The sequence below is a fragment of the Tamandua tetradactyla genome, chromosome 5 (genome assembly GCF_023851605.1).
Source record: "Tamandua tetradactyla isolate mTamTet1 chromosome 5, mTamTet1.pri, whole genome shotgun sequence".
Lineage (NCBI taxonomy): Eukaryota > Metazoa > Chordata > Mammalia > Pilosa > Myrmecophagidae > Tamandua > Tamandua tetradactyla.
The window spans coordinates 34146944-34167769 of NC_135331.1; the positions used below are offsets into that span (position 1 = coordinate 34146944).

At 39.5% G+C, this 20826-nt stretch overlaps 1 long non-coding RNA gene across 1 annotated transcript in view; it reads right to left on the reverse strand.

Annotated features, from left to right (window-relative positions):
* LOC143684022 (uncharacterized) overlaps positions 1 to 20826 on the reverse strand; it is a 67280-nt gene that overhangs the window by 4891 nt on the left and 41563 nt on the right. The window contains exon 2 of the long non-coding RNA XR_013175793.1: positions 7344 to 7520. This is a non-coding gene — a long non-coding RNA (uncharacterized LOC143684022). The remainder of the gene's footprint in view (positions 1 to 7343; positions 7521 to 20826) is intronic.

The following is a 20826-nucleotide window of genomic DNA, read 5'->3' on the forward strand; positions in this document are numbered from 1 at the left end:
CTTTGGTGCTCTCTGTCCTTATGCCTTACACCCCCTTTCTTCCTTCTACCAGCCCAGGACTCTGCTGCCAAGGTTTCCTTCCATGGCAGCAGCCAAAGCATTTGCTCCCTCACCTTCCTGAGCTCCTTGAGCTTCCCCAGGGTCCTTCCTGTCTCTCTTCTGCATAGATGAAGTACCTAAAATCCTCTGGGGTGGATTCATTCATTCCACTGAGGATATGGAAAGTGAATGGGCTTTCCAGTGTGATCCTGTCACTTATGACCCACCGCCCCCTCCACAGCCACTGCCCATCACTCCACCCGGGGCATGGATGCCACTGCCAGTAAGTTATCCTGCTCCCAAACATATTTCATCCACTTGCCTCGTCTTTTCCCACCCCTCAAGTCTGCCTCCCTGTCCATCCCCTTTGCAAGGTCTCCACTTTAGTTTCTTGCATTTATTAGTGTCCTAGGGCTGCTGTAACAAGTTACCACAAACTTGGTGGCTTAAAGTAATGGAAATTTATACTCTCACAGTTCTGGAGGCCACAAAGTCCAAAATGTGTTGGCAGGGCTCTGCTCTCTCTGAAAGCTCTAGGAAGGGATCCTCCTTTGCCCCTGACACTTCCTGATGGCTCCAGGCATTCCTTGGCTTGTGGCCACATCACTCCAATCTCTACCTCCATCTTCACCTGGCTGTCTTCTCCTTCTCTATGTGTCTTCTCTTTTTTCTCTTGCAAGGACATTTGTCATTGAATTCAGGGCACACCCAGGTAATCCAGGATGGCCTCATATCAAGATCCTTATGTTAATTACATCTGCAAAGACCCTTTTTCCCAACAAATAGACATGCACAGATTCCAGGTATACATATATGTTTTGAGGAAGCTACCACTCAACCCACTGCAACTAGTATAAACTTAGACCAAAAGAGTGTGGGTGTACCAGGAAGTCAGCACAAAATTAGTGAAGGCTGGAGGTGAAAGAGAGCCTGGCTCTTTATGAATGAAGGGTGGTTTGTGAGGCTGGAAAGGGGAGAGTGGCGAGAGGTGGGGTGGTGGAGTTGGGTGGGGGTCCATGCAGCAGCAAGTAGATGGAGATAAGGGGATTGGGCTTCTTCTTGTGGTACTGGAGAGTCATGGAAGGATTTTAAGCAGGAGAGTGACATCAATCAATGTTACTATGAACATCTGGTGAAGGGACAACACTGTAATCCAAATAGAAAAAAAAAAAAGATGTGGAGGGATCTCTGCACCACTACATGCATGAAAATCAATTCTAAGAAGCTTGAAGTCTTCAATTTGAAAAGCAGAACTTCAATTTTTCTTTTCTAGGAAATAGAGGTGAACAATGTTCTGATTTTGGAGTAGGGAAGGATTTCTTATGTAAGTGATGCCATAAAGGAAAAGAAAGACTAATTAAATGTAAAATCTTCTGTTAAACAAAAGATACTGTAAGAAAGGGAAAGCATGAGCCACAGATGGGAAGAACAATTTTTGCAACATGTAGGCAACGAAAGATCAGTATCAGGAATATATAAAGAATATCTGCAAATAATTGGAATAAAAATAAGCAAACCAATAGAAAAGCGGGGGAAACATAAATGGGCATGACAAATGGCCAATAAATGCATGAAGAAACACTCTCCTCACTTATAAACAGGGAAGAACAAATTAAAGCCACAGTGCAATCCATTTCACAACCATCAGATTGGCAAATATTTAAAAGTCTGAGTACCCAGGGTTGATGATTTGGAGCCACTGGAACTCTCACAGTGTTGGTACAGTGTAAGCCAGCACAATGGCTTTGGAGGGTAATTTGCTAGCACCTAGAAAAACTGAAGATGCATACTCCAACAACCTTTTGCTACCACTCCTATATATAAATACCTTCATAAAGTATTGTTCATACACATCAGGAGACAGGTGTAAAAATGTTCAGAGCAGTGCTATTTATCATAACCAAATATTGGGGGGAGAGGACCATTAACAAGATAATGGCTAGACCAAGGCACATTCACTATGAAATATCATACAGTAGGGAAAATGAATGAACTGCAGCTACATGCATCATTTTGCTTGGTTCACAGATACAGAATAAAAAAGGGAAGGACACACACTGTATGATTTCATCTAAATAAAATGTGCAAACAGGCAAAACAAAGCCACTTCTTTTCTTTTTTTAATATATATTTTAATTGAGGTATCTTCACACATCATACAGTCCATCCAAAGTATGCAATCAATGGCTCACAATATAATCACATAGTTGCATATTTATCACCATGGTCATTTTTAGAACATTTGCATCACTTCAGAAAAAGAAAGAAAACCCCGTATATCCCATACCTCTTACCCCTCCCTCTCATTTATCACTAGTATTGCAATCTACCCAATTTTTTTACCCCTTTCCCCCCTATTATTTATTTGGGTTTTTTTTGTCCTTTTTTTTTTTTTTACTCATCCATCCATACCCTAGATAAAGGGAGCGTCAACCACAAGGTTTTCATAATCACACGGTCACAATGTAAAAGATATATAGTTAAACAAATGCCTTCAAGAATCAAGGCTACTGGAATACCGTTCAACAGTTTCAGGTATTTCCTTCTAGCTATTCTAATACACTAAAAACTAAAAAGGGACATCTACATAATGCATAAAAATAACTTGCAGAATAACCTCTCAATTCTATTTGAAGTCTCTTAGCCATTGAAACTTTATTTTTTCTTTTGATATTTTTATTATTAAACCAAAACAACATTCAAACATGAACATTCTTAACATACAAATGTTCCATGCATGGTGTACAATCAATGGCTCACAATATCATCACATAGTAGTATATTCATCACCATGATCATTTTTTAGAATATCTGCATCACTCCAGAAAAAGAGATAAAAAGAAAGAAGAAAAAACTCACCCATACCATACCCCTTACCCCTCCCTCTCATTGACCACCAGATTTTCCATCTATGTGATAGATACAAAGCTAATTCTTGATGGGGGCACATATAGATGCAATAAAGTTGTGAAGATATGCTTGGAAATAATAAACATGAAGCTCAGGATGGCAGCTACTTGAGGGGGGTGGTGACAGGGAGTGATTAGGGAGGGCACATAGGGGATTCCGCAGGTGGGTGATGATTTATTTCTTAAGCCATATGGTGGGAATAGAAGTACTTATTGTATTATCCATTGTATCTTTTGGTATATCAAGCATTTTATAACTTTAAAAGGGCTGATGCCATGCATTATCAAGATGGTGCCAGTGGAGCTGGAGGGGAGTAGACAGATTAGTGAGGACTTGGCACCCAGGAGGCTGGTGTCCAGCTTCGTTTCCAAGCTGAAGCAACTATTGTGCTCATCCAGAATTCCTTCTAGATGAGCCCTTTATTGAAGTGTGTCCCATTACCACTTCCACCGTTGTTGCTGTATTGCCAGTCCCTGACACTGAATCCTGGGCGGGCCAGGTCTCTTGCAGAGACAGAGGCAATCTCTTGCAGTCCAGGCACGGGTCAGCTCCAGCCTTTGTCTGTACCTTTTCAGCAGCAACTTTTCCCTCTTCAACCCCATCTTACTCTCCCATCTCTGGATCTTCCTTTTGTATGGAAAGGCAATAGAGATCACAGGTTGGGGGCACAGTTTTTGGTTTCACATTGTATGGTTTTGAATCATGCTAGTTGTGTGATTTGAGGCAAGTTACTTAACCTGCCTGAGCTTCAGGCATTCCCTGTAAAATGGGGCATAACACTAATATCTAGTTCAGAGTTTTGAAATAATAAATGCAAAGAACTAAGCATAGTGCCTGACATATAGTCAGCACTGCACAATAAATGTTTTTATCATCGGTGTTGTCAGCCATGTCTTTGTCAATGTCCCCCAGCCAAAGACCATCAGGTCTGGTTGTATTTATTATTTGCTGCATCAAGGGAGAACACACGCCATGGAATATGTGGGGTGTCTTGGTAAAGGGGCTTTAGAAAGAAACTACTATAGGATTTGGACTTTGGATAAAAGAGAAGAGAGGAGGGGTTTGCTCTAGATTGGGTGCTGTCAGAAAGCAGGGACAAATCTATGGTCGGGTATTTTAATGAATCTCATCTATAGAGAAGGCAGATGAGAAGAGATAGAGCTGTATTTGGTAAAGAATTAGCAGGCATTCATATTAGTTGAGAGAGGGAGGGATGTTTGGTATTTCATGGGTTGCCCAATGACCTTTTTTTGGTTTACTTTTTAACTTTTTATTTTTAAATAATTTCAAATTCACAGGAAAGTTGCAAAAGCAATACAACCCCCCTACCCCCATACTACTAACAGCCCCTACCAACATGAAAAAGTTAGAACTGCCATAGCCCAAATACCCCCAAAGAACGACAGAAAGATCAAAGGTGACAGTGGAGTTGTACAGAGAAGGTAGGGTTTAACAAATGAATATGATTGCTCAATCATCAAATTGATATTTCTTTTATTCTCCAGTATCTTAGAGCAGCTAGAAGTAAAAACCTAAAATTGTGGAGTTGCAACCCATACCAAACTCCAAAATCTGTTCTACAACTAATTGTTGTACAGTGCTTTGAAATTTATTGCTTTTTTTGTATACATGTTATTTTTCACAAAAAAGAAAAAAAAAGTCGATTGGATTGATAAAAAAATATTTATTCCTTCTATCCGCCAATGTTCTAGAGCAGCTAGAAGGAAAAATCTGAGATGTTGGCATAGCAGCCCATGACAAACTCTGGGATCTGTCCTGTAACTACTTGTTGAAGAGTGCTTTGAAAACTATTGTTTTTTGCTTTCTTTGCTTTGTATATATGTTATACAAAAAAAAATGCTAAAAACAAACAAAATAATAATAATGATAATACAAAACCCATACAGGGAACTCCAACATATTTCCCACCTAAATACCCATATTCACCAATTTTAACATTTTGCTGCCTTTGCCATGCCATTCCATCCATGCATCTATCCATCCATCCAGTGATCTATTTATCTCCTGTTTACCTATCTATTTTCTAAACATCTGAGAGTAAGCAGTATACCTCTTGCTCCTTTAACATTTAATAGTTCCATGTGTATTTATTTCCTAAGAACAATAATGTACAGTGACCTTGTTTTTGTCCGTGCTTAGACAAAATCCTGAAGTGGCCTTGTTTTGTCTCTCTTTGTCATGGTCTCAGAGTAGCCTTGTCTGATGTTGGTGTTCATTCTGTGAGATTGTTGATGGCCAACAGGAGAGTATCATGGCCCCGCTGTGAGTGCCAGGCCAGCTGCCAGACTCCAGGAGCTGCTTTTTATTTTCTTCCACCTCATCCATGGCTTTATGCGCTCTCCCCTTGAATCTTTCACCCCAGTTTTTTTGTAAGCTTCCAAGACCAGGTCATGGAGACCCCCCCATGGCCCCCAGCTAGGTTAGGCCTTCCTGCCAGGTGGACCCAGAGTAATGTGTCCTTGCCATTTCATGGCATTCATCACACAAAATTCTAGTGACTTCTTCATCATCTGTCTTCCCCATGCTGCTGGAATCCACATGAGGACAGGGACCCCTTCTGCCCTGTGGGCTGTTGAATCTCTGACCCAACACCTAGTAGGTGCTCAGCAAGGCTGTGGAACCAACGGAACCAGCCCAACTCCCCATCCCCTCCTCTGTCCCCCTGTGGGCTGCCCAGTGCTTTCACAGAACTGGGAAGAGCAGTGCAGATGGGGCACCCTGTCTTCTTGACAGGTGGTCCCCCTTCACCTTCCCTCCTACTCCAGCGTCCAAGGATCTTCCAAATCCACCCCCAGTCTCCCCAGCCCCCTGCCCCAGCTCCTTGAGAAGAGCTGGACTAAATAAATAAAGGCATGATTCATTCCAAAGTGTTTCAGAATTCATTGTAGCTGCTGGTCCTAAAGATTTTCCTTAATTAATTAATAAAAGCACAGCCTCTATCACATGGGGGTGGGGCAGAGCTCAGACCGGGGTGAAGAGAGCAAGATATTCACCTTGGACATAAACTTCAAGGGAGCAATAAAAAATCTCAGCACTCAAGGGCAATATTTTTTTTTCTTAATTTCGTTAAATACCAATTAATTGCTGCATTATTTATTTTTCAGGACCATACTCAACAGACAGAATCAGGTTAGGGCCTCAAACCCCAAACAGAATGGCACTCAGAAAACAGAAAAGGTGAAGAATTCAGAGCAAGGTGGATCATTCTGGAAGCCGAACCCATGGCCTCGAAACCCAGGTCCAGAAAACATGAACCCCTATGTGACCTTCCCAATCCGGTTCTACCTTGGGGACCCCCTCACTTAGTCAGACGACTTGGAACTGGAAACTGTCTCTCCCTCTGAAGCTTTAAGATGCTGAAGAGCCTGGGATGCCAGCAGGGCAGGTGAAAACCTGATTGCTGGGCCTCTAGACTAATAGGTTCTAGCAGTCACAAAAGACTTGATTACCAGGCTTATGTGCCCTGCTGGGGCTCCAGAAGTTCAGGCAGTCACACTCTTCATTCTTTAGGGAATTGTGGTCCCACCAGAGTTGCCAAATGGTTACCAAACAAAAGCGGGGGTTCTTTGCCCAATGTGCTCCATAATATTTTAATGCAACATTTAAAACAACTCAAAATCAATACAAAAACCCATGATGATCAAAATATCAAAGTTTTGAATAAAGACAGGATCACTATTACCGGTGGTTCCATTTGGCTCAGGCTCATTATGGCTCCATGTGGCAAAGGGGTGGAGATGAATTTTTTTCTATATTAAAAAAGGTCATCACGCTGGAAAATGTTGAGACCACTCATGTCTGCTGGCGCCCCATTTTACAAATAGGGAAACTGAGGCTCAGAAGTTAATGACCACCATGAGATCGAGGCTCTGATGCTCTAAGTCCAAGGATTGGCAGACAATGGCAGGGGGTCAGTACGTCCCCCTAAGAGGTTTTCCCTGACCGTTCTAATTAAATTTGGCTCCCCATATGCTCCCTCAGATCTCTGTACTTGGACTTCAAAACACCTATCACAGTGTGCACCTGTGCGCCTTTTTGTTGATTGATGCATTATTATTCGGCTCCCACGCCTGGCTGTAAGCTCCACGGGAGCACACAGAGGATGCCCAATGGTTTTCTGTTGAATGAATGGATACCCAGTGCACAAAAGAGTTTCTGAGCAAGTTCCAGGATTTGCCAAGGCCACAGAGACAATGTGGAATATTTCCCTTCCAGCGGCTCCCTGAAGAGAAGCTCCCTGAAGAAAAAAGGGACTGGAGAAAATCTAGGGACCAGTTGCTTTCAGATAACAGCTGGTAAGACTTAGAGGTGAGAAAAGGCAAAGAGTAGACACAGACATCAAAACGAATGTGCTTGGCCCACAGGAAACTCACTGGTGCTTTAAGGCGGTGACCTCTGATTGATCTAACGGTGAGAACTTCACAAAAGAAAACAATCGCCCTGTTCCACTTTGATATTCCTCTGTGCTTTCCAATTGCGACAGAACTCAGGTAGGCAGGTAGGAGACAGGAGAGCTCACACACAAAATCTGAATTCAAAGTTTCAGAAACCTGAAATACAAAAATAAAAGAAATTATTTATGTACTTCTTTTTATGATGTTTCCCTTTTGTTTACTGTTACACACAGGGTCAATATGAATAAGTGTTTATAGGATTTCTTCATGACTCTGATTTTTTCCTCTTAAAATTGACTCCTAAAAGTAAAGTTTTTGAATCGAGGGTGTGCACATTTTTATAAACTCTGTCTTGAAGGTAAACATACTTGTAGAAAAGTGCACAAATCCTAAGCGTGCAACTTTGATGAAGTTTTATAAAGTGAACATGCCTATGTAACTGGCACCCAGATCAAGAAACAGATCATTTCCCAGCGCCCCCAGAAGTTCCTAATATCTCCTCTCAGGAGTAAGTAGTATCCTGACTTAGATTCCCACAGGTGAATTTTGCCTGTCTTTTTTTTAAATGCTTTTTTGTATGTGAGTGTGTGTGAGTGTGAAAATAACAGATATACAAAAACCCTACACATTTCCAAGTTCGTTTTAAAACTTTTTTTAAAATTGTATAATTAACATATATACAGAGCAAGGGGGAAAAAAGCAATAGTTTTCCAAGCACTCTTCAACAAGTAGTTATAGGACAGATCCCGGAGTTTGTCATGGGCTCCCATACCATCATCTCAGACTTTTCCTTCTAGCTGCTCCAAAATATAGGAGGCTAGAAGAACTAATTTTTCTTTTATCATCACAATAGACTTTTGTGTGTGAAAAATAACATGTATACAAAAAAAGCAATACATTTCAAAGCACTGCACGACAATTAGTTGCAGGACAGATTTCAGAGTTTGATGTGGGTTACAATTCCAAAATTTTAGGTTTTTATTTCTAGCTGCTCTAAAGTATTGGAGACTAAAAGAATATCAGTATAATGAATGATTCAGCAATCATACTCATTTGTTAAACCCGACCTTCTCTGTATAACTTCACCATTACCATTGATCTTTCTCCCACTCTTTAGGGGTATCTGAGCTATGCTCATTCTAATTTTTTCATGTTGGAAAGGGCTGTCGATAATATGGGATAGAGGGATGGAACTAGTTGAAATTCTGGAAAGGCTGGCCCCGCTGTATTTCAGGATTTATCTGGTCCAGGGACCCATCTGGAGATTATAGATTTCTGAAAAGTTACCCTAGGCATGGAACCTTTGTAGGCTCTTATATAGTGCACTAGGTATTCTTTAGGATTCGCAGGAATTGTTTTGATTGGGGGTTGGCAAGTTATGATAGGCAGCAATGTCTAACTGAGGCTGGCATAAGAGTGACCTCCAGAGTAGGCTCTCGACTCTGAACTCTCTCAGCCACTGACACCTTATTTGTTGCACTTCTTTTCCCACTTTTGGTCAGGATGGCATTGTTCATTCCACGGTGCCAGGGCCAGACTCATCCCTGGGAGTCATTTCCCATGCCACCAGGGAGACTTTCACCCCTGGATGTCATGCACCACATAGGGGGGTGTTTTTTAGCTTAATATATAGTGTAGTCTTTGAGTTGGCACTTTCATTCAACACTATGTTTATGAGAATCATCCTCTTGCTGCAAATAATTTTAGTTCCTTAATTCAAATTGCTGGCTATTTGGCTAAATATACCCCAACGTATTTATCCAATCCACTCTCCATGGACTTTTTCAGCAATTTTCATTTTTTTTGCTATTACAAAAAGTCCTGTTCAGGACACTACTGTACATATCTTTTGGTGAACACATACATATTTCTGTTCAGTGAATATCCAGGAGTGGAACTGCTGGGTCATGGGATGTGTGCATTGCCAGTTTCAGTTAATATTACCAAAATTTCACAAAATGCTTGTATCAAAGATCATTTCCCACCACCAGAATGTGAGACTTCCAATCATTCGTACAGCCTCACCAACATCTGGTATCGTCTTTTTCATCTTAACCAATCTAGTGGGTATGCGGCATGCACATTTTTAAGGCTTTTTGACTAATATTGCCCAAATAGCCCTCCAGAAAGTTGCCCTGATTTACATTTCTGCCAGCAATGCATACAAGTTGAGGAATTCTGAGTAGCTTGACTGCGTTCAAATTGATAAATATGTCACAAAACAATCCATATCATCTGGTTTTGGAGGTTTATGGCGTATTTACCTCTGCAATGTACTTTCAGGTATGTGATCTCACTGGACCCTCAGAGCCTGAGATAGGTAGGGCAGGTACAATTAATTACTCCCACTTTATAGATAGTGGTACTGAGGCTCCAAAAGATTAGGAAGTTGTCGAAGTCACATGGTTTGTAAAAGGTGACACCAGGATTAGAACCTAAGTCTTCTGACTTCCAGTCCAGTAATACTATTAATTGGAACATGTATACTTCACCCATTTTTTCTTAAACTTGTTATTGTGAAATAATTTCAAACTTACAGGACAACTGCAAAAATAATACAAAACCAAAAATAATAATAATAATAGAAAACCCACATGGAGAACTCAAACATAGCTCCACCCTGACACCAAGATTCACCAATTTTAACATTTTTGCCACATTAGCTGATTCATTCTATCCATCTATCAATCCATCTATCTACGTCTATTTATTTATTTTCTAAACATTTGAGAGCAGGTTGTATATATCAGCTCTTTGAACACATAACACCTTCATGTACGTTTCCTAAGAACAATGATACTCACTTTTGCAACCTCCTCAAGTGCAGTTATGAAGTTCAAGAACTTTAATTTTGATATAAAGTTGATATATTCCAATTTTAATATGTTCTGATAATATCATTTAGGTCTCTCCTCCTCCATTGTTAAAACCAGTCCATGCTCATGTATTCCATTTAATTGTCATTATCTCTTTACTGTTTATTTTAATTGTAGAAATATAAGTGCAGCATAAACTTTCCCATCACATCTGCTCCCAAGCATACAATTCAGTGGGATTAACTAATTACATTCACAATGAGGTGCTACCCTCAGCACCCATTACCAGAGCTTCCCCATCACCCCAAACAGAAACCCTACATCCATCAGTGCACCCATTTTTAAATGGATGTTGACCATATCATACAATGGTGATACCTTTCAGTAATGAAGCCTGAGTTAATTCCAAATTTAATTTGAAGGACCTGATCTTTGTGCCAAAGTTTAGCCATGTTCTATACTCACATGTGAAAATTCTGAATGGAGTCCCGAAGGTCAAGTACAAAATTGAGTACGTGCTCTCCTCCTTATTAATCACTTTGGAACATAACCCCAACCTCTCTGTACTGGTTTGAAAGGAAGTATGCCCCCTAGAAAAGCTATGTTTTAATCAAAATATCAAAAAAGGTAGAATAATCTCTATTCAATACTGTATGTTTGAAACTGTAATCAGATCATCTCCCTGGATGATGTGATTTAGTCAAGAATGGTTGTCAAACTAGATTAGGGGATGACATGTCTCCACCCATTTGGGTGGGTCTTGATTGGTTTATTGGAGTCCTATAAAACAGGAAATATTTTGGAGAATGAGAGATTCAGAGAGAGCAGAGCAGAACGACACAGCCATGAGAAGCTGAAGTCAACCAACCAGCAGCCCTGGAGATGAAGAAAGGAAACACCTCCCTTGGAGCTTCATGAAACCGGAAGCCAGGAGAGAAAGCTAGCAGATGACGCCGTGTTTGCCATGTGCCCTTCCAGATGAGACAGAAGCCCTGACTGGATTCACCACGTGCCTTCTCACTTGAGAGAGAAACTCTGAACTTCATTGGCCTTCTTGAACCAAGGTATCTTTTCCTGGATGCCTTTGATTGGACATTTCTATAGGCTTGTTTTAATTGGGACATTTTATTGGCCTTAGAACTGTAAACTAGCAATTTATTAAACTCCCCTTGTTAAAAACCAGTCCGTTTCTGGTATACTGCATTCCGGCAGCTAGCAAACTAGAACAGATTTTGGTACGGGAAAGTGGGGTGCTACTGAGGTTTGCAAATACCAAACATGTTACGTCGGGGGAATGGGGAAGGGCACTGCAACTGGAGCTGTGGAGGCTGTGTCGCCCCTCCCAACATGGCTTCTGGAACTGCCCCTTCTGGACACCTGACTTCCGGAGAACCACCCCTTCCGGACGTCACCTGACCCCCTCCCTTGCTTAAAAACCAGCCACACCATCACCCAGGCACTGACTCACCTCCCTCCATCTTGGGTTTGGTGAGCTCAGCTCAGGAGCACAGAAATAAACACCCCCCCCTTCAAATTTTAATGTCTATGTTCCTTCTTTCTCACCCTTTTGCCTCCTAAACCTTTCAACGTTGAAACGGTTTTTTAAATGGATAAGGGAAAGATTTGGGAGGAGTTGTAAGGAGCTTGATAGAAAAGGCCTAGAATGCTTTGAAGAGACTGTTGGTAGAAACATGGACTCTAAAGATACCTCTGACCAGCCTCTAGACTGAAATGAGATGTGTGTCATTACAGACTGGAAGGAAGGTGACCTTTGTTTTAAAATGGCAGATAATCTGGCAAAATTGACGAGTGGCTCCGGCTGGAAGGCAGATTTTAAAAGTCATGAACTTGGATATTTAGCAGAAGAGATCTCCACATTAAATGTGGGAAGTGCAGCCTGGTTTCCCGTTGCAGTTTATAGTGAAATGCGACAGGAAAGAGATAAGCTGAAAACTGAACTCTTAGATACAAAGAAACCAGCACACTCTCCAAACAAGTAAAGCCTTTTTGTTAACCCAATGAACTTCAGCATCATGTTCTTCAACCTTTGCTGAGCATTAGAAACACTTAGAGCAGGACACTTTTCTGTCTCCACCTGTTCTAGTTTGCTAGCTGCTGGAATGCAATATACAGAAACGGAATGGCTTTTAAAAAGGGGAATTTAATAAATTGCTAGTTTACAGTTCCAAGGCAAGAAAATGTCCCAATTAAAACAAGTCTATAGAAATGTCCAATCAAAGGCATCCAGGGTAAGACACCTTGGTTCAAGAAGGCCGACAACATCCAATGTTTCTCTCTCAGCTGGAAGGGCACATGGCGAACATGGTGGCATCTGTTAGCTTTCTCTCCTGGCATTGGTTTCATGAAGCTCCCCAGGAGGCATTTTCCTTCTTCATCTCCAAAGGTCGCCGGCTCGTGGACTCTCTGCTTTGTGGTGCTGCTCTCTCTGAAACTCTTTCTCCAAAATATTTCCTCTTTTATAGGACTCCGGTAAACTAATCAAGACCCACCCAGATGGGTGGAGACATGTCATCACCTAATCCAGTTTAACAACCACTCGACTAAATCACATCTCCAGGGAGATGATCCAATCACAGTTTCAAACATACAGTTTTGAACAGGGATTATTCTATTTTTATGAAATAGGATTTTGATTAAAACATGGCTTTTCTAAGGGGCAATACATCCTTTCAAAACAGCACACCATCCAATGTACAGAGGCACTGAAATACTGACAAAAAACCATCCAGGAACAGCTTAAGTTGGTCAACACCAGAGATGGCAAAAAAAAAAAAAAGAAACCCAAAAAGTTTCCTCTTATGGGCCAAACCTCACCAGCTGTAGTATTGAACAGTATTCTGAGGCTGTATCTGGACTAGGTGGGAAAGGCTGCTGTGGCTGGTGTGAATTACATGCCTGGGTACAGGAGGGTGGTGAGAAGGCATGTGGATACGTGGTTGCTATATATAGGTCCCTCCCTTTCATTTCGCCAGAAGAAAACTGGACCACATAGAGGGGAAGTGACTTTCCCAAGGTCAACAACACATCAGTGCTAGTCCCAGACAGACATCCAAACAGGATAGAAATACTATTTTTCTCTTGTGAAAATAAAAATGTCAGTTTACTCCTATTTCCCTCCTTCTGGGTGTTCACTTGTCATTCATGGACAATTTATTACCCATAAACCACCTCCCCAAGCATATAAGTGATCCATGACAGATACAACAGAGACCAATCTCAGATTTCATGGGCAATCCAGCCCTGTTCCCTTTGATGAATGCCTGGATCTCTAACTAGCCTGGTAGAAGGCTGATTTGTGGGTTTAATCTGGGAATCAAAGCTGAGAGCAATCATCTTTCTTTAACAACCTCTTTACATTAGCAGGAATTGCAAAAGCAGACTCTGTTCTAATGTCCTGGTTGTACTGCCCCCTCGTGTTCGAAAAAAGAACAACATACTAGCCAAGTTGTGACATTTACCATTCAATACGTATATTTACTACAGTCCCTGGTCTTAATCTTCTGGAAGCCAGCTTTTACGATACTAAATTTGTCCACTTGAGTGTTCTTTTACATTTTAAGATTCAATTGCTACATCTGAAAAGGGGATGATTTGGTAGATCTGGAAGAGAAATCCTTTTATTTCAGAAGCAAAACCAGGTTCTAATCACAGGATTGAATGGTGTTTGCCTGATGACAAGGTAGTCCACATATATATTTATCAGAAACATAATTCTGTGCTTGGGCATGTCTGAAAAATAGCACCGACCTTACAGACATAAAAAGGATTATAAAGAACACTATAAACCACTTTACACCAACAAATTAGATAACCTAGATGAAATAGACAAATTCTTAGCAAAAGACAAACTATCAACCCCCCCCCCCCAAGAAGAAATAGAAAATCTGAACGGACTGATACAAGTAAAGAGATTAAACCAGTACTCAAAACCCTTCCAAAAAAGAGACGCCAACTCCAAATGGCTTCACTGGTGGATTCGACCAAACATTCCAGGAAGAATGAATATCAATCCCTTTAAAACTCCTTCAGAAAGGGGAAAGGAAGCCTTCCTAACTCATTCTATGAGGCCAAAATTACCCTGATACCCAACCAGAAAAAGATATCACAAGAAAATTACAGAGTAATTTCCCTTATGAATATAGACGTTAAAAACCTCAAGGCAAATGCTAGTAAATACTTTTCATGTGAAGGAACTTCGCATGATAAATAGTACATATCAAAAACCCACAGCTAACATTAAACTCAATGTTGAAAAACTGAAAGAATTTCCCCTCAGATCAGGAACAAGACAAGGATGCTCACTTCCTTCACTTGTAGTCAACACTGTATTGGAAGTTCTATCCAGAGCAACTACGGAAGAAAAAGAAAAGGAATCCAAATTGGAAACTAAGATGTAAAACTATTCTTATTTGCAGATGGCATGATCCTTTAAATACATATAAAATCCCCCCAAATTACATACACACAAAACCTGTTAGAGCTAATAAATGAATTAAGCAAAGTTATGGGATACAAGAAGAACACTCAAAAATAAGTTGTGTTACTAAATGTTAATGGATTGAACTCCCCAATCAAAAGACATAGACTGGCAGAATGGATTAAAAAACAGGATCCTTGGATATGCTGTCTACAGGAAACGCATCTTAGATCCAAGGATAAACATAGGTTGAAAGTGAAAGGTTGGGAAAAGATATTTCATGCAAATAACAACCAGAAAAGAGCAGGAGTAGCTATACTAATATCCAACAAATTAGACTTCAAATGTAAAACAGTTAAAAGAGACAAAGAAGGACACTATGTACTAATAAAAGGAACAATTCAACAAGAAGACATAACAATCATAAATATTTATGCACCAAGCCAGAATGCTCCAAAATACATGAGGCAAACACTGCAAACACTGAAAAGAGAAATAGACACATCCACCATAATAGTTGGAGACTTCAATTCCCCACTATCATCAATGGACAGAACATCAAGACAGAGGATCAATAAAGAAACAGAGAATTTGAATATTACAATAAATGAGTTAGACTTAACAGACATTTATAGGACATTACACCCCACAACAGCAGGATACACCTTTTTCTCAAGTGCTCATGGATCATTCTCAAAGATAGACCATATGCTGGGTCACAAAGCAAGTCTCAATAACTTTAAAAAGACTGAAATCATACAAAACACTTCCTCAGATCATAAAGGAATTAAGATGGAAATCAATAATAGACAGAGCACCAGAAAATTCACAAATATGTGGAGGCTCAACAACACACTCTTAAACAACCAGTGGGTCAAGGAAGAAATTACAAGAGAAATCAGTAAATATCTCAAGGCAAATGAAAATGAAAACACAACATATCAAAACTTATGGGACGCAGCAAAGGCAGTGCTAAGAGGGAAATTTATTGCCCTAAATGCCTATATCAAAAAAGAAGAAAGGGCAAAAATTCGGGAATTAACTGTCCACTTGGAAGAACTGGAGAAAGAACAGCAAACTAACCCCAAAGCAAGCAAAAGGAAAGAAATAACAAAGATTAGAGCAGAAATCAATGAAATTGAGAACATGAAAACAATTGAGAAAATCAATAAAACCAGAGGCTGGTTCTATGAGAGAATCAATAAGATTGATGGGCCCTTAGCAAGATTGACAAAAAGAAGAAGAGAGAGGATGCAAATAAATAAGATCAGAAACGGAAGAGGAGAAATAACCACTGACCCCACAGAAATAAAGGAGATAATAACAGGATACTATGGACAACTTTATGCTAATAAATACAACAATTAGATGAAATGGACAACTTCCTAGAAAGGCATGAACAACCAACTTTGACTCAAGAAGAAATAGATGACCTCAACAAAGCAATCACAAGTAAAGAAATCGAATCAGTCATTAAAAAGTTTCCCAAAAAGAAAAGTCCAGGACCAGACAGTTTCACATGTGAATTTTACCAAACCTTCCAGACAAAAGTAGTACCAATCCTGCTCAAACTCTTCAAAAAAATTGAAGAGGAGGGAAAGCTACCTAATTCATTCTGTGAAGCCAACATCACCCTCATCCCCAAACCACACAAAGATATTACAAAAAAAGAAAACTAAAGCCCAATCTCTCCAATGAATATAGACGCAAAAATCCTCAGCAAAATTCTAGCAAATCAAATCCAGCAACACATTAAAAGAATTATATATCACGACCAAGTAGGATTCATCTCAGGTATGCAAGGATGGTTCAACATAAGAAAATCAATTAATGTAATACACCATATCAACAAATCAAAGCAGAAAATCACATTATCATCTCGATTGATTCAGAGAAGGCATTTAACAAAATTCAACATCCTTTCCTGTTGAAAACACTTCAAAGGATAGGAATACAAGGGAACTTCCTTAAAATGATAAAGGGAATATATGAAAAATCCACAGCTAGTATCATCCTCAATGGGGAAAAACTGAAAACTTTCCCCCTAAGATCAGGAACAAGACAAGGATGTCCACTATCACTACTGTTATTCAACATTGTGTTGGAAGTTCTAGCCAGAGCAATTAGATAAGAAAAAGAAATACAAGGCATCAAAATTGGAAATGAAAGAAGTAAAATTCTCAGTTTGCAGATGATATGATACTATATGTTGAAAACCCTGAAAAATCCACAGCAAAACTACTAGAGCTAATAAACGAGTACAGCAAAGTGGCAGGTTACAAGATCAACATTCAAAAATCTGTAGTGTTTCTAAACACTAGCAATGAACAATCTGAGGAGGAAATCAAGAAACAAATTCCATTTACGATTGCAACCAAAACAATAAAATATTTAGGAATAAATTTAACTAAAGAGACAAAACACCTATACAAAGAAACTACAAGAAACTGTTAAAATAAATCACAGAAGACCTAAATAGATGGAAGGGTATACTGTGTTCATGGATTGGAAGACTAAATATAGTTAAGATGTCAATTCTACCTAAATTGATTTACAGATTCAATGCAATAACAATCAAAATCCCAACAACTTACTTTTCAGAAATAGAAAAACCAATAAGCAAATTTATCTGGAAGGGCAAGGTGACCCGAATTGCTGAAAGTATCTTGAGGAAAAAAAGTGAAGCTGGAGGTCTCATGCTGCCTGACTTTAAGGCATATTATGAAGCCACAGTGGTCAAAACAGCATGGTACTGGCATAAAGATAGATATATTGACCAATGGAATTGAATAGAGTGTTCAGATATACACCCTCTCATCTATGGACATTTGATCTTTGATAAGGCAGTCAAGCCAACTCACCTGGGACAGAACAGTCTCTTCAATAAATGGTGCCTAGAGAACTGGATATCCATATGCAAAAGAATGAAAGAGGACCCATCTCTCACACCCTATACAAAAGTTAACTCAAAATGGATCAAAGATCTAAACATTAGGTCTAAGACCATAAAACAGAGGAAAATGTAGGGAAATATCTTATAAATCTTATAACTGGAGGCGGTTTTATAGACCTTATACCCAAAGCAAGAGCACTGAAGAAAGAAAGAAAGAAATGGGAACACCTCAAAATTAAACACTTTTATGCATCAGAGAACTTCATCAAGAAAGTAAAAAGACAGCCTACACAATGGGAGACAATATTTGGAAACGACATATCAGATAAAGGTCTAGTATCCAGAATTTATAAAGAGATTGTTCAACTCAACAACAAAAAGACAGCCAATCCAATTACAAAACGGGAAAAAGACTTGAACAGACGCTTCTCAGAAGAGGAAATACAAATGGCCAAAAAGCACATGAAGAGATGCTCAACGTCCCTGGCCATTAGAGAAATGGAAATCAAAACCACAATGAGATATCATCTCACACCCACCAGAATGGCCATTATCAACAAAACAGAAAATGACAAGTGCTGGAGAGGACGTGGAGAAAGAGGCACACTTATTCAGTGTTGGTGGGAATGTCAAATGGTGCAACCGCTGTGGAAGGCAGTTTGGTGGTTCCTTAAAAAGCTGAATATAGAATTGCCATATGACCTGGCAACACCATTGCTAGGTATCTACTCAGAGGACATAAGGGCAAGGACACAATCGGACACTTGCACACCAATATTTATCGCAGCATTATTTATAATTGCAAAGAGATGGAAACAGCCAAAATGTCCATCAACAGAAGAGCGGCTAAAAAAAACTGTGGTATATACATATGATGGAATATTATGCAGCTTTAAGACAGAATAAAGTTATGAAGTATGTAACAACATGGATGGACCTTGAGAACATTATGCTGAATGAGACTAGCCAAAAACAAAAGGACAAATATTGCATGGTCTCACTGCTATGAACTGACATTAGTGAATAAATTTAGAATATTTTGTTGGTATTAGGAGATAGAAATAGGGTAAAATATTGGGTAATTGGAGCTGAAGGGATACAGACTATGCAACAGGACTGAATACAAAAACTCAGAAATGGACAGCACAATATTACCTAACTGTAATACAATTATGTTAAAACACTGAATGAAGCTGCATGTGAGAACAATAGAGGGAGGAGGGCTGGGGACATAAATGAAATCAGAAAGAAATACAGATGTTAAAGATTGAGATGGTATAATCTAGGATGCCTAGAGTGTATAATAATAGTGACTAAATGTACAAATTTTAAAAATGCTTTTGCATGAGGAAGAACAAAGGAATGTCATTATTGCAGGGTGCTGAAAATAGATGGTAATTAATATTTTAAAATATCACCTTATGTGTGAGACTAAAGCAAAAAATGTTTATGTGGTACAAAATTTATATTTTGACTAGTGCATTTCCTAATATAACTTACGTAGACAGTTTGATGGAACACCATAAGTACTTGGAATCTTGGGTAGGACATGAGATTTTGTTGGTTTGTCCAGAGTGATGCCCTGATGAATCCCAGAGTGATCCGATCAGTGTGTGGAAAAGTATTTGCAAAGCCCTCTTCAGGGAATAGTGAGAACGGGGAGAAATTCAACTTTCCCAAGTTGAATTCTTGATATTCTCACAAGTAGTGTGGACAACCAAAGCTATAGGCTGAGCCCCCAGTCTTGGGGTTTGTTCATATGAAACTTAACCCCACAAAGGATAGGTCAAGACTACTTAAAATTTAGGCCTAAGAGTCACCCCCAAGAGAGCCTCTTTTGTTGCTCAGATGTGGCCTCACTCTCCAGCCAAAACAACAAGCAGACTCACCACCCTCCCCCGTCTACGTGTGACATGACTCCCAGGGGTGTGGACCTTCCTGGCAATGTGGGACAGAAATCCTGGAATGAGCTGAGAGTCAGCATCAAGGGATTGAGAAAAACCCTAGAATAAGCTGAGGCTCAGCATCAAGGGATTGAGAAAACCTTCTTGACCAAAATGGGAAAGAGTGAAATGAGACAAAGTGTCGATGGCTGAGAGATTCCAAACAGAGTCGAGAGGTTATCCTGGAGGTTATTCTTACGCATTAAGTAGATATCACCTTGTTATTCAAGATGTAGTGGAGAGGCTGGAGGGAATTGCCTGAAAATGTAGAGCTGTGTTCCAGTAGCCATGTTTCTTGATGATGACTGAATAATGATATAGCTTTCACAATGTGATTGTGTGATTGTGAAAACCTTGTGTCTGATGCTCCTTTTATCTACCATGTCAACAGACGAGTAGAACATATGGAATAAAAATAAATAATAGGGGGAACAAATGTTAAATTTAGTTTGAAATGCTAGTGATAAATGAAAGTGAGGGGTAAGGGGTATGGTATGTATAATCTTTTTTTTTCTCTGTTATTGTTTTATTTATTTTTCTGTTGTCTTTTTATTTCTTTTTCTGAATTGATGCAAATGTTCTAAGAAATGATGAATATGCAACTATGTGATGACATTGAGAATTACTGATTATATATGTAGAATAGAATGATATGTTAATGTTTGTTTATTCTTAATTTTTTAAATTAATAAATAAATTAATTTAAAAAAATAAGTTGTGTTTTTATATGCTGGCAATGAACAATCCAAAAACGCAATCAAGAAAACAGTTCCATTTATGATAGTGTCTAAAAGAAATTACTTAGGAATAAATTTAACCAAGGCCACCAAAGACTTGTACACTGAAAACTATAAAGCATTGCTGAAAGAAGCTAAAGGAGACCTAAATAAATGGGAAGATGCCTGTGTTCATAGATTGGAAGACTTAATAGTGTTAAGATGTCAGTAGTATCCAAAGCAATTTACAGATTCAAGGCAATCCTGATCAAAGTTTCGACAGCCCCCCTTTGTTTTTTTTTTTTACAGAAATGGAAAAACCCATCATCAAATTCACCAGAAAGCCAAACATTTCTTGAAAGAGAGGAAAAAAGTTGGAAGACTATATGTTTCAATTTCAAAACTTATACAGAGTTACAATAACCAAAACAGTGTGGCAGAGAGGATTATGAGAAGGTAGCAGAGTAGGAAGCTCCAGGAACAAAATCCTCTACCAGAGCAACTACTGAACTGGCACTGGAACTGTCTCAATCATCTATTTTGAAACTCCAGAGTCTAGGAGAACCCTGTACAGTATCCAAAGAAGAGTGAGAGGAAGAGGGTGGTAAACTGCAGTAACTACTTGTGAATTTCACTGTCCGTGCAGTGGCCACCAT